Source organism: Aphelocoma coerulescens, chromosome 11, assembly GCF_041296385.1.
Source record: "Aphelocoma coerulescens isolate FSJ_1873_10779 chromosome 11, UR_Acoe_1.0, whole genome shotgun sequence".
NCBI classification, from domain to species: domain Eukaryota; kingdom Metazoa; phylum Chordata; class Aves; order Passeriformes; family Corvidae; genus Aphelocoma; species Aphelocoma coerulescens.
In genome coordinates, this window is record NC_091025.1 from 7,264,328 (window position 1) to 7,276,834 (window position 12,507).

At 50.0% G+C, this 12,507-nt stretch overlaps 1 protein-coding gene across 2 annotated transcripts in view; it reads left to right on the forward strand.

The window, feature by feature from the left end:
* The first annotated feature begins 6,948 nt into the window (after positions 1-6,948).
* Positions 6,949-12,507, forward strand: part of CTCF (CCCTC-binding factor) — a 34,902-nt gene continuing 29,343 nt past the window's right edge. The window contains exon 1 of one of the 2 annotated variants that reach the window (XM_069027041.1): positions 6,949-6,969. The gene's annotated coding sequence lies outside the window, so the exon portion shown is untranslated. The remainder of the gene's footprint in view (positions 6,970-12,507) is intronic. The other variant, XM_069027037.1, reaches the window with a different exon arrangement.

A 12,507-nucleotide genomic window follows, 5' to 3' on the forward strand; every position in this document is an offset into this window, starting at 1 on the left:
GATTGTTGGAAGCTTGCTGGGAAGGAAGCACTGTTTCCTCTGGCTCTCCCAGGAACTTTGCCCTCTTGGTGGCTGTGACAGAGGCAGCAGCATGGTGGGGGCCACCTCCCTGACACTCACAACACGATTGGTTCTCACTGCTTTGATTAAATTTCCTGAGTTCAGTGGCCTTGGCAGCACGTGGCTGGTGACACAGAGCCTTCCGCCCCACTGAGGAGGAGGCAGCATCGGGCTACAAAGTGCATGGCGGAGTGCTGGGTCTTGTGCCACCTCCGGATGGGCTGGGCAGAAAGGGGGGACCCTGGAGATTTCTGCCTGCATCATGCAGTGGGGCTGCTGGGGCCCTTGCTCATACACCTTGCATGGTGTCACCACGGGGCTGGGGGCCCCCAGGACTGCTTCCCCTCTTTCTGAGATGTGTCTCTGTGATTTTTATTTAAGCTTGTATCATCTGCCTTCCTCTTCTCAAAGCCCGCCCATCACCTGCTGATTTAAATCCCTGAACATTCACTATGATGGTGCACCTGGGGAAGAATAACTCCATGCACCAGTACCTGATGGGGGCCAAGCCACTGGGAAGCAGCTCTGCAGAGAAGGACCAGGGAGTTCTGGTGGACAAGAAGCTGTCCCTTAGCCAGCAGTGTGCCCTGTGAGCCAAGAAGGCCAACGGTATCCTGGGATGCATTTGGAAGAGCATTGGCAGCAGGTCAAGGGAACTGATCCTGCCCCTCCAGCCCTAGTGAGGCCACATCTGGAGTGCTGTGTCTAGTTCTGGGCTCCTCAGTACAAGAGAAACATGGAGCTCCTGCAGCAGATCCGACAGAGGGATACAAAGATGATTAAGGGACTGGAGCATCTCTCTTACGAGGAAAGATTGAGGGAGCTGGAGCTGCTCAGCCTCAAGAAGTTATAACTGAGAGGGGACCTCATCAATGTCTGTCAGTATCTGCAGGGAGGGTGCCAGAGGAACGATCAGGCTCTGCTCAGTGTTTTCCAGCAATAGGGCAAGATGCAATGGGCAGAAACTGATGCACATGAAGCTCTACATGAAAATGAGGAAGAACTTCTTCCCCATGCGGGTGACCACACAAAGGAACAGGTTGCCCAGAGGGTGTGGAGTCTCCCTCACTGGAGGTATTAAAAAAACATCTGGACGCAATTCTGTCCAATGCCCTCTAGGATGGCCCTGCTTAAGCAGAGAGGTTGGACCAGATGACCCACAGTGGTCCCTTCCAACCTTACTATTCTATGATTCTTTACCCTCTGCCAAGTATTAATAGACATGGACAAGAACCCTCCTCCCAAGCCTTAATTTTCCAAGCTTAACAGTCCCAGCTTTCATGACAGCTGCTCCAATCCCTTAATCATCTTAGTGGCTGGTATGGTCCTGGGAGTAGTTTAGAGCCACAAAGATGCCCCCAAAATGCAGCAGAGGCAGGGACATCCCCCCAGTGCTGCCAGCCACTCGTGCCAGAGCAGGGGCACTGCCAGCTCCAGCGGAGCTGAGGATTTATAGTCCCCAGGCCAAGCAAGGCCTATCCATCGGTGCTTCCCAGCGTTTCTAAGCACATCCCAGCAAGTTACAGCCTTTATTTCCTTCTTCCTCACTGTAGCAGAGCTTTTTGGGGCTGGCTCAGGCAGAATGTAGCATGTCGTGGTACATGTGATCCCATCTGGGACACCCCCTCAGCATAACCACTTTTGGATGCAGTTTTACCTTGCAGATGGGATTGCGGGAAGGGGGTAACCAGGGGACACTGCTGGATAACTTATCCCATAGCCTTCTTCCACCTGCTCTTGGGGCTGGACAAGCCCCAGGAGGGAAGCGCAGTGCTTTTCCCAAAGCACTGCATCACACTGTCAGCTTCAGGCAGCAAGAGATGAGGGATGCGGGTCCCAGCTGGCACATGCACCTGAGAGGTGGAAAGTGGCCCAGCCCTCTCACACGTTTGGTTTGGTTTGGTTTCTTTTCTCCTTTCAATAACTGCTGGAAATAAAACCAGCCCAGTGCCTCAGCGGCCAAAGCCATGAATTTAATTCACTCACCTACCTGGGTGTTCTCCTTGCCCTGCCAAAACCTCGTCCCCTCCCTGCAGCACAATTCCACTTTCCGAGATAAACTACACCTTGACTGTAGAGATCAGAGGAGGAAAGCAGACTTCTGTCAGGGTAGGCAGGGAGCTGCAGGCCAGGACAAAATGACTCTGCTCCTGGAATTGCAAGGCATAATCCCATTATTTATGTGGCTGTAAGAACATGTGGGAAGAAACCTCAAACAGATTAATTTAGGAATCTATCACCCAGCCCCTTGCTCTGAATGGGTCTATGCTGGCATTGCCAAAGACCTCTGCCCTATGGACACCACCAGGTCACCTGGAATTGCAGGACTGACATTTTCACAGGACTGAACTTCAAACAAAAGGTCTTGATTTTTGGATCTCTCTGCTTCATGGGTGAACTCCCTGGGAGCCACTTTCACAGCACATGGGGACAGACACAGCAGCGCAGAGCACGTTTTTCGGCAGCATTTGTTATTTCAAAGGAGACAGTGTGCCAGCACCGCGTTTGTCAGCCAAATCTGTGTCAGCACTTAAAACATCCCCCTCCCGTACGGACGTGCTTGTGCTCAGCAGCTACTTGCTTTTCTTGTAGGAGCTGCAGCCCGTGGGAGGGTGTCTGTGTCACAGTTAAATTATCCATGTGCTCTGACTTGGGGAAGATGTTCCTTTTCCCCATTTACTGCTGGTTTTGCTTTTTTTTTTTTTTTCTTTTTATTGGAAGGGTGCATATGGATTCTGGAGCACTCTGCAGTATCGCTTTTTACCTGCCAGTCTCAAGAAAGTGTCCTGAGGAGCCCCTGAAGACCATCAGCACAATGTTCCCTCCTCTTGCACAGCATCTGGGCTGGTGCAGCTGCCCGGGTTTGACACCAGGAGCAGCCACCAGCCAGAATGACCCCAAGCAGTCACTGCCACTTTGTGCACATGCTCCAATCAGCCCTTCTGTTAGAAATCACTTAAACCTTGATGCCAAGTCATTTTCGGGGGGTTGTAGTTTATGACTCTCCAGTCTGAGCAGTCTTGCATTTGGACCTCCCACCTTATCCCAGGCTTGTGTGAAATCATGTTTCCAAGGCACTCACTGGGGCATTTAGAGATGATTGGAAAGCTACACAGCCTTAGCTGAACCACAGTAAAGCAGCAGCCTCCTCGTGAGCACTAACACGTTCCTTGCAGGTCTGTCAGGCACATCTGTATGGGCTTTCTCCAAGGACCACTCCTGGGGTGACAGCTGGGGCCTTGTTTCATAGAGAGACGAAATGGTGCTCCAGGCAGCCTTCAAAACTTAATTTAATGCTCTCAAGCTCGACTACTGTCTTCCTTAGAGCTGAGAGAGGAGTGGTGACTCCTGAGGGATTGCAAAGGTGATGGAAGCGCAGTTGGAATGAGAAGGGTGAGCCCACCTGAGGCCACAGCAAGGTGGTCAGGAGCTCCTTGGCTTCAGTTCTTTCCATTCTGCTCATGGGCAAGGTGTCTCTGGGAAAGGCCTCACTCAGGCAGCTTTTCTAGAAGGAGCATCTGCCTCTAGCTGTCTATTTGGACAGGCTCAGAGGCTGATATTCAGGAGCACTCACAGTTAAGCATTCACTGAAGCTGGGGATTTGAATTCCCTGCATATCAGCTCACAAGCGCCTCCAAGTGAAGAAAACCAGGATCAGTAGGGGAGACCCTCAGCACTCGCTGGTGGACGGTCCAGGACACTTTTGGTAGGAGAAGTCCAGGAACAGGTGTTTGCCAGGAAAAAAACTTCTGCTTCCTAAGCAGCGACAATCCTACTAGAAAGATGCGACCGTTTGCCATAGGATGGCTCAAACAAAAGGCAGAGGGATCATTAGCATCCATTTTACACCCTGCCCTGGCTGAGTATTTAAAGCAGCACAAGAGGCAGTTTTACACACAGCCACTGCTCCTCTCCATTTTGATTCGTGCCTGAGCTAAATTTTGAGCTTAAAGCAGGATTCATGGCTACAGACGAAAGATACGCCATTCTACCAAAAATTACAGCATGAGAATTGATGGCTTGACAGTTTAGAATGTAAATGATTTTTTAAAAATTCACACTACAGAAATGTTCTGAGCAGATACTTTGTGCTGTGCTGACTTAATTTCCTTCTACACCAACTCATCTAGTGGCCAAAGGGAAGGCCATGGATGTGGTTGTTTTTTTTTTTTTTTTAATTTTAGCAAAGCTTTTGATTGTCTAACAATGGACTCAAAGATCATTATGAGGATCCTTCAAATTCAGGATATTCTGTTTCGATGATTCAAATTTCTCATGCAATGAAGACCCCGGAGCTCACGGCTGTGGGCTACACCGTCACCTCTCATAATTAATGGCCACTTTTTACCATTGCTTTGTAGATAATTGATTTCTCCTTCAGCCAAGGCTGCATCCACACAGATCATCCCCTCCGGCCCCTCAGTAAGCTGCCAATGCCCCACTGAAACGGGCTAATGGACTTATCTTGGTGTCATGATCCTGAGAAGGAAACTTGCTCTGCGTTGTCAACAACCCCCAAAGGAGTATCGGTGCTCAGAACGCAGCCCACTGCGCTCTGCTGCTTTGCAAGGACTTGAGAGAGCTTAGGCTTAGGCAGGAGAAACCCGTAAAGCCGCATCAGGGCCTGATCTCACTCTCAGCCCAACTCCCCTGGCAGAGGGACCCTTCTCTCCACAGCACAGCTCAGCAAGTCATCAGCATTATTCATACCAGGATGTAAGGGCACAGTTTACACATGCTAATGTATGCTAATGTTTTTCAGATGGGTTTGTCACTCGTTAAGCAGGTTGTGGTAAAGCTTAAGCTGCTGATCAGCTTTTACCCCAACCTGCAGTGATATCTCAAGAGGCACAAATTTGAGGCGAGATTTTTGACATGGATTTCAACTGTAACAGCCTTAAAACTCTTTAGTTCTACCACCACAGGTTTGTGTTGAGGTTTCTTTACACTTAGATTTCTCTCTGAATTCCTGGCCTTATTGTCTTCCAGGGACTAATAGGGGAGTAAAAGGAACAAAAGAATGCAGCTTCTTTCCAATGTGTCTGATTTTTGAAGTATTAATATTTTAACCCATTACTCTTGCTCCATTTCACATTATGGTAAGAAAATACCAAGAGGATGCAGAATGAGCTCATAGAATTCTCCTCTCCTCAGCTTGCCTGTCAATCAGCTCTGGGTCTGCTACAACACTGCTGGAGATGAGAAAATATGTTAAACCCAGCAGATTCAGCAACCCAGGGAACTGCAGAAAATGAAAGACAGGCAAGCCCCTTGTGTATTGTCACATAAATTCATGCATCTCACCAAGGGTGCCGTGGCTCTTTTCACCTTTTGGAGAAAATGTGGACATAAAACACCATGGTGTCTAACTTCTGATGGAAATCAACCTTGCTGAGTTCCCCAGAAGCTCCCTACTAAACACCTGGCAGCACATCCACCATTCCTGCTGTGCAGAAGCTGACTGGAGCTGGTTTGTCCTGCTTGATTATGAGCCTGGCAAGCCCAAGGTCCTTTAAAACCAGGCAAGCACCATCTTAAATCACAGAATTGTAGAATCCTTGGATCTCCTGAGTTGGAAGGGATCCACAAGGACCATCAAGTCCAAAACTTGGTCACGCACAGGACATCCCCAAGAATCACACCACGTGCCTGATGTTGTCCAAATGCTTCTTGAACTCTGTCAGGCCTGGTGCTGTGACCACTTCCCTGGAGAGCCTGTTTCAGTACTTGGCCACCCTCTGGGTGAAGAACCTTTTCCTAATATGCAGCCTAATTCCCCCTGACACGGTTCCATGCTGTTCCCCCAGGTTCTGTCACTGGCCACAGAGAGCAGCCATTGGTGCTGCCCCTCTGCTGCCCCTCCTGAGGAAGCTGCAGCCCACAGTGAGCTCAGCCCTCAGTATCCTCCAGGTTGAACGAGCCAAGTGCCCTCAGCCACTGCTCACATGGCTTCCCCCCTAGAGCCTAATTCCAGTCACTTGTTGGTATTTACAAAACTGCCCCATGACTTTCCTGCTGATTAATTCACGATTGTATTGACTCCTCTTCCAGCTTAAGGAAAGTTTTGGTCTTTCAGCCAGGGCAAGTCCCTCCTCAGCACGGAGGATGGACTTTCTCTGTGGCCTTTTTCTCCGGAGGAGCTCCTTTCCACCAAGCTGAGGTACAGCCTCCTGCTCTGTCTGGAAGTCTTGCTGAGGTGAAGGGGTCAGTTTTTAATAAGGCGAAGGGAGCGGTTTTAGATGAGGTGAAGCGGGCAGTTTTGGCTGAGAAGAAGGGGGCGGTTCTAGCTGAGGAGCGGCGTGCAGAGCCGGGGGTATCTGCAGTTGTCTGGCTCTCGGGGCAGCACTAACACAGTGAACCCCCCCCCCCAGCTCCCCTCACACCGCCCCGCCGGCCGCGCTCTGCCCTGAGGGGAGGGAGGGGCGCTGCCTCCGGCCCCCCCCCCCCGCCGCCCGCCCGCCGGCGGCACGTGACGCGCTGACGCACGCACGCACAGGCGCGCGCCGGGTGACGCCGCGGGCCCCGCGCGTTTGAAGTTGGCGCCCGACTCGCGCCCTCGCTCCCCCCGCCCCCGCCCCGCCCCGCCCCGCCCGCCGCTCCCAGCCTGCCCCGCGCGGCCGCTTCCCCGCGCGCGCCGGCCCCCCCGGCCCCCCCCCCCCGCTCGGGCCGGCGGCCGCGGCAGAGCCGCGCTGGGTGGCGCGTGCGCACTGTGCCCCGCCCGCCGCCATTTTGTGTCCGAAAGCGACTGTAGAGCGATTAAACCGCGGGGCTGGTGCCGGGGCGCTTAAAGCGGCGGCGGCCGCGGCGGGGCGTGCGGGGCGCGGCGGCTCCTCCGCGGGGCCCGCGGGCGGCGCGGGGCGGCGGCGGGGCCCGGCGGCCGGAGGGAGCTCGGCGGGGCGCGGGGCGCAGGTAAGCGGCGGCGGCGGGGGGTTTGCAGTCGCGTTCTCCGGCCTCTAGGTGTCACGATGGGGCTCCGGCGCGGCTGGGGCCCCGCAGCGGCCGCCGCCGGGGCAGCAAGGGGGGCTTTGTCTCCCTCTACCGTCCCCGCGCCGCCGCCGCCACCACCGCCGCCATTCCCCACAGCGCGGCGCTGGGCTGCGGCACCGCCCGGGCCGCCCGCCCTCCTTTCCCTCCCCGGCCGTCGCCACCCGCCGGCCCCGACTCCATTTTCTTTCCTTTGTCTCCTCCACCGCGCCACCGGCGCTGATTAACCGCCCCATTACCGCCCCCTCCCCGCCGCGCCTGCCGCCCCCCCCCTTCCTTTCCCGTCCCGCACGTCCCTTCCTTCCCCCCCTCCCCCGCCCCGCCGCGCCGGGCCCGCTCCCCTCCCGCCCCGCCACCGCTTCCTCCCCCCCTCCTCGCACCTCCGCGGGGCTCGGCCCGGCGCCCTCCGCCCGCCGCCCGTGTCTTGCCGCGGTGTCCGGCCGGGCGCTGCCCGCGGGGACGGCTGCGTGTCCCGCTCCCGCCGGCCGCCGCCTCGCTGCGCTGGCGTGTGCGGCGGAGTGAGAGGCGCTGCGAGGCGCAGAGCGGGACTCGAGCTCCCTCTGCAAGGCAGGCTGAGCAGCGCCATGCAGCAGCACCGGGGCGGGCACGGCTGGGGGGCGCCCGCTCTCGCCGCGGTGACCGGCCGGCAGCCCCCCCGCACCCCCCGCGCCGCTCCCGGAGAGCGGCGGCCCCGCCGTTCTATGTCCGCTCCCCCTCCCCCGTCCCGTCCCCGCCACCCCACTCCGGGCCCGGGGTCCCCACGGGGCTTCAGGCTCCGATCGGGAGCACCTGGGCTGCCACCGAGCCGCCGACCAGCTGTGTCACTTGCTGGGACCTGGCCCGGCTGCCCGACTCCCGGGGCACCTCCCTGGGAACCTCCCGGGCCTCCGCAGCCGGGCGCTTGCCCGGGGATGGCCTGAAATCTCATGGCAAAGGACGGCGTTGTTCCCTCCCTTCCATGGGTCTGTGCTGCTTGGGGGGGGAAGCACAAAACCCGATTCTTTTTGTGATGCAGAGGAGGAAACCGCACATGCTCTGTGTCCAGACGCTTTGCTTTTTGTTCTCTACAACAACTTTAGATTTCTTTAGAATATATGTTTGTATAGTATCGGATTTGGCCTTGTGTTAACCTTGTGAAATGACTTAGATAGAAGGGTTTTGTCTTGTCGTGTGCTTCCTTCTCCGTTCGGTGTAATCCTTAGGACTTGCCTGTTGGTGAGAATGAGCTCGCTTTCCTGTTTGTGACTTCCTATTTTTTTGCCGAGCCTTTCTCCTCTTAAATACATGCATGGCTGTTCCTCATCTCTGGCCAGTTACTGGATTCTGGTAATAAACTCCAGAAGTGTCATTAGAAGCATCTAAAACACTGTTTACCACTTCCAGTGTATGTGTTTTTGTTTTAGTGCAGCAAGTGTGTAAATATCGTCTCGAATTCTCCAGTTTATCCATCTTCTGCCGAGCGTGTTGAATTTTCAGAAGCCCATTGGGTATAAGAAATAATTCCGTGCTGTATTCAAGCTGGTCTTCCTTAAACAATCCCCCTAACACTTTCCTTCAGTGTAGAAAACATCAGCAGAACTGAAGGAAGGGGCAATTTTAGCATAAGGGCAAAGCAATGCTTGCTGCTTTTTTTTTTTCCTAGGTTGATGGATTTTTACTTCCATTTTGTTTTTCTTCTGGATGTGTAGGACTAGCTCAGTTTTAATGTCATCCACTGTTCATGAGTGGTTATGCACAGAAAGGCTCAAGAAACTTTGTGGGGTATTTTTGAGGAGTAATATCTGAGCAAAAGGTGCAAAACTCGAGTTCCTGTAGCCTCCAGTGGCCCTGCAACTGAAGTAATACAGCAAGTCTTGTCCATTTCAGACAGAGCTTGGAGAACTGTCACTACAGCGTTAAGTTTGCTGGTGACTCGTGCCTGCAGCGTTACTGAGGGAAGGAGCTATTTCAAGAGCTGTTTTCATGTGAGCAGGCTGGATCTTGACTACGATCCGTATCTAATTTGTGTGCATCCTCACCAGCTCTTGGGGCTGCAGGTTGATACCCGCCTGCTGCCCTCCCAGTGTTGTGTCTTGAGAATGCCAGAAGCTGACCTGTGTTATTCTTGTCTTTATTCAGCATTTACCTGAAAAATCTAATTGTATGGGATTACTAACTTATTAAGGAATTTCTTTGTGGAACCTACTCCAGAATTTAATTTCTTCTCCTCCCCTTAGGACTTCATGTCCAAAAACTGCTTTTCTAGTGAAGATTTTTGAAAGTTGGATGTGTTGAGTATTACGAGGCCTGTGTGTTCTTGGAGCAAAGCCAGGCTATTCCTTGCACTTATCCCTCATACTTGAACAGGTTCTACTGACCTCTGGATAGCTCTCCCTGATCTGTCTGAACAGTTTTTTGTACATTAGCTCTTTTAGATATAATATTGATTATATTTGCATAAAAACTCCCTAATTCCCCATCCTGGCAACTTCAGCGTCTCTTACCTCTTTACCAGAGAGGAAGTGCTCAAGGGAGTAATAAGCATTAGGATCCCAAATGCTGCTCCCTCCTGTGCTTGTATGTGCTCTAGGAATACGTGTAATAAGGAGCAGCCACTGCTTTACCTGCACACGAGAGGACACACTGACCAGAGCTGAAAGAAACCAAAGCTTTGACTGCTTGTTTTGTTTGTGTTAACTTACTGAACTGTACTGATTTGTTTGCTTAACTGTAAACCCCTATTCATCCATTTGGCTTTAGTTCAGATGCCCAGTTCACTCTCTGTTGTACTAAACCTTGAAAAGTCAATACAGTATCAAACTCTGCTGCTCTGTAACTTACGTGGTCTTAGAGACACACACAGATCCAGGAAACTCCCTTTTTATTTGTTATATTTAGTGGTCATAAAAATGGTTCAGGTCATACGTGGCCCTTGTTCGTTCAGGTGTTTTACTGAAACTTAAAAAGAATCTGTGTCCTGTCCTGACTTTAGCTGAAAATACTGCTTTTTTGGTGCTAAAGGATATTTGAATTTCATTTAAAACACCCTGTTCTGCTGCTCCTCCCACTTCTCTCCAATAATTCATCATTCTTTAGGAATTAAGTGAGGTATACTTATCCCAGACGTATTTAATATGAAAACTAAACAGTTGCTGCTCAGCTGAGTGATCTGGTTTTTTCTGATTAACAAAAATAACCTTGAGAAGAAGAGTAGAATAAACAAAAGGTGAGTAGGGAGTTTTATGTTTCGGGTCATGTTAACATTCAGGTAACTGTATACAGAACAACTCGTTTTGGGTGTCTAATGTAAATTAAATCTAAAGTGAAGTTTTGCTCAGTACTATAAAAACTTGGAAGCTATAAAATTGTAATTTCCTTCCAATGTGGTTCTTAACAGGTGAAAAGAGAAGTAGTGCAGAGACAGCTCTCGAGAATGGCGCAGTTAACGTGCATTGACTTAGGGGACAGCTCTGATAGAATGGACTCCAGAAGCATTATTCTCTATCTATCCCTACAGGTGAAGTTTGAGTCATAGATAGAGTTGCATTTCTTATGTAAAGGTTTGTTTTTGAAGACCCCCCTCAGTTCAAGCCCTCCCACAGTTTACTGTCAGCTACCTGAGGGTTTCAGTATGCTGTGTGGGGCTGGTATTAAGAGGTGAGGCCAGGAATGTTTGAAAGTGTTTAAAAGCACAAGCACAGTGATCAGTTAGGATGTGCTGACCAGTGACACCAGCAAGGGCTTCTGTAATGGTAGTAGTGCAGCAAGCTGAACTACAGGGTATTTTTTTTTTCACTCTCTCTAGTGCGAGTAGTATGCCCAAATATATATTATGTCAGTCAGTTATCAGCAGCATCTTATTTTTCTGCCATAACTGCACACTCATTAAATTGCTAAAGCTTCATGGGTTTCACTGGAAAGCTTTGCTCAAATATAAAGACAGAGTTAAGTAAGTTCATCTTATAGTGAAAATCTTGGTTTGCATATATTTTCCCCATACTGTAAGAAAATTTCTGTTGACATCATTGAATTTATCAAATTCTGGCAAAACAGAAAGCAAATCACAGATTGTTTGGTATGTGAATTGCACCTCTGTCTGTATCAATCATGCATCATAATTAGAAGCTTGTGTATGTCTCAAACATCTTCAGGTAAAGTATATTAAAAAAACAAACACAAGCCAAAACTTTAAAACCATGTATAACTACCCCCCAGCAGAGTACATTGGGAGGTGAGAGAGACATTTACCTTGGCATATTGGTATATTTTTCACCACTGGAATATTTTTAACTGCAATACTGGAAGGGATATTTTATAGCCAATGCACTTCGGAGCAGTAGTGAAATTCCAGGAGGTCAGAAGTGCTGATGTATCAGTACTACAAGGAGGTAGAGTGGATGAACATGGCAGGAAGTGGTGCTGTGCAGAGAGGGTGGCAGGTGCCCAGACCACCTTGGGTGTTTGACTAGCTCTGCATGGTGTTAACACACATGTAGTTCACATTATTACCAGCTCTCCCATTTATTCTTAGTACGGAATTTAGTTAAAGTAGATAAAAGTATTAATCCCAGTAACTAAGGGTTTAAGAAAACAAGAGCTTGTTAAATGTATTATTTGACTTTGTTAAAGGGCTTGATGTTGATGACCTTACTGTATATTAATATTAGTACTGAGTATCAGTAAATGCCATTTAGTTCAGGATTAGTCTGGGGGTATACAAGAGTGAACAGTTTCCATGGATATTCAGCAAAAACTAGTAATTGCTTGTCACAATTTGTTTTCATTAATGATTTTGTTGGTGAAAAATGCCTTTAAAAACTTGTTCATGATAAATTTGTGGTTCATGGAAAATCAGTGAGCACTAGGGCAGCCATTGTGATTGTCAGGTGGAGTAGATCCAGTCCAGTGTGTGTGCTAAGACTGCTGCATGTAAAGCTGTGCACCTGGGAACAAGGTATTCCAGCTGAATTTAAATCAAGGCACATGTTATCTTAGAAAGCAGTGACTGAACTACGTTTTGGAGTCAGTGAATAAACAGCATAAACATGAGTTTCCAAGGTGATGCTGTGACAAAGAACCTAATGTAGTTCTTAAATGCATTAGTGGAATAAGCAGGGGTACGTTCTTGCCTGTGTGGGATGGGATGAAGTCATTCCCAAAACCCTACGTATGGTTTTGGCCTCAGCATTCAAAACCATCAAAAAATTACTGTGTGAAAGGGGATTAATCTCCAATTTGATGGAAAACTAAGCTGTATTGCTGTGCAGTAAAATGTTAAGCATGTGCTGTGCAGCTTCTCATCAAAACTGAGGTGACTTGATACATCCCTGATAAAATAATACTGGATATTAGTGAGCTTGTTCTAATCTTGCTGACAAACACAATACGAATTTATGGCCCAATAAGTTCAAATTAAAAGGGTTAAGTTTTTCACAGGGAGGGTGATTAACTATTGATTGATATGAAGAGCAGTTGTGTAATTCT